This window comes from Acomys russatus, chromosome 20 (assembly GCF_903995435.1).
Source record: "Acomys russatus chromosome 20, mAcoRus1.1, whole genome shotgun sequence".
Taxonomy (NCBI): Eukaryota; Metazoa; Chordata; class Mammalia; order Rodentia; family Muridae; genus Acomys; species Acomys russatus.
The window spans coordinates 7,369,109-7,371,358 of NC_067156.1; positions in this window are offsets into that span (position 1 = coordinate 7,369,109).

A 2,250-nucleotide genomic window follows, 5' to 3' on the forward strand; every position below is an offset into this window, starting at 1 on the left:
ATAGAAGTAAAAAATCTAGTGCCAGTAAGATTAAAAAAGCGTGGAGTACACGTTGAAGTCATGTAAGCTGGAGAAGGTAGAGTCACAACTGTACCTGGTGTGTCGAGACACCCTTGACGAGTGTCGATAATTCCCCCGTGTTTTCTTTTCACCCCATCTCCAAACCTATAGAAAGAAAGAAAGAAAAGATTTGAGATCATCCTTGGATCAACTTGTGTTACTCTTTGAACAAGAGCAATAACAAGTGTTAACCAACTCCCAATTAAAAAAAAGCATCTATATAGGCCTCAGGAATAGCAAGCCAAAAACCTATCCAACCCCCTTAAGGGAAATGCGACATTATCTCTTAAGTTTTCTCTTCTGGGCTGATTGGGTACGAATAAATAACCTTTGTAGGGGCCTCAAATATAAATAGGGGAAATAAATCTACCACCTATTTCTTTTGCTGTCAAAATAATTTTCCCTAGTAAATCATTTCCTCTTCTTTGCAATACAAGCTTCTCTAGTCTCCAACAAAAATTAAATGGAAAACCTAAGGAGACATGGGATAGTTGGTAAAGCTCCATTGCCTCTCTAGTCATGGAACCTGCACGGCGATTTCTCAGTTTCCCATGCTTCATAAAAAGCCCAATATGGCAAGGAACCCATTGTATCACTGGTCATAGGAAGGAGGAAAAAGAAAGGTCTCTGGAGTGTGTTTGCTAGCTAGCCAATCCACCCAATAGGCTAGTTATGAGATCCTATCTAAGAAAATACAAAACAATAACAAAAAGAAAACAATAGGTGGAAGATATTTTGGTCACGGCCTATGGCCGTCAATGCAACCTTGCGTCTTGATTCCACATATACAAACACACATTAAAAACAACAGTCGAAGGACAGAGAGAGAGAGAGAGAGAGAGAGAGGAGGGAGGGAGGGAGGGAGGTGTAGCTTCCTTTGGCACATGCTCAGTGTTCAGTGTCTACCCCTTGCCTCCGATAGGCTTAGGAAGGTTCTTTTCTATGTTACCATTACCTCTTCTTAGTAAATTCCAGAATTAGAACTACTCAGTTACCCTTTTAATTTTTTAAAATGACATTTAAATTATTTTTGAGACTTTAATATTAGAATATATATACTTTTTTTTTTTATTTTTTTATAGATATTTGTTATTAGAACTCTTTTTTTTTTTTTTCTTTTTTTTTCTTTTTTGCTTTACTTTTTTTTTTTTTTTTTCTCTTTTTTTTTTTCTTTTTTTTTTCCTTTTTTTTTTATTTCTTTTTCTTTCTTTTTTTTTTCTTTTTTTTACACTTTTTTTTTTCTTTCATCATATGTATTGTATTAATCTATCATATATAGTATAATTACAGGTATTCTTTATACCTTTCTCATATATAGAACACTGTACAATGTACTTGTGTTAGTCCATATGTAAGGTTATTTTTTTAATTGATCATTTGGTGCGATTATTTTTTCAGGGCTGACCATTTGCTCTCAGATCACCAATGGGAATGCACTTCTCAAAAGACTATTTCTCTCACTCTCAGTACTCCTTAGTTGCCTATTGTTCTTTGTATAAGGTTGAGGAGTCCTAACCTTCACACCTTCATCCTTATTAGACCTTTAACAATGGCATCAGAATGTTTAATGGAAATCCTACTTGGAGATCCTTCCTAGACAGGAGTGCATACTCAATGGAAAAAAATTCTCCCACGAATTGGAAAATGAGAGAAGTGTTGGCATCTTAGACAAAGATTGAAAGTATCATAAAATAAACATGAGTACAGTCTTCAGTTTGCAAAATACAGTCACAGCCACCTGAACATCACTGTATGTTACAGGTTCGTTGAACGCTAGCTCTTAGTCGTTTCGTGGAGAAAGAATGGCTGTCTATCTCCACAGTCCCCTTGACTACTTGCAGAATTTTGCATTAGATCCACCCTGCTCTCCAGGCAGCTTAGAGCAGTGGTCATATTGTCTGAATCTTAAAGCCCATTCTTCTCTTGCCTGGTAGCTTGATGAGAAATTATTTCTCTCTGCCAAGAGTCTCAAGACCACAATTCTTGATATTCAATGCATTGACAAAACAGCATGGTAGAATCAAGGACTTTATCCCCCTGGGAAACTGAAAACTAGCCCATTTTAGGCAACAGATAGGTATGTTAAACTCCCTGCTGGCCCACAGGCTCCTGGTCAGGCCCCTGGCAGAATTCTTGCATAGCAAGCACTATGCTGTCCTCCCCTCCCCCTTCTAGCATCTGTAGGGCCTA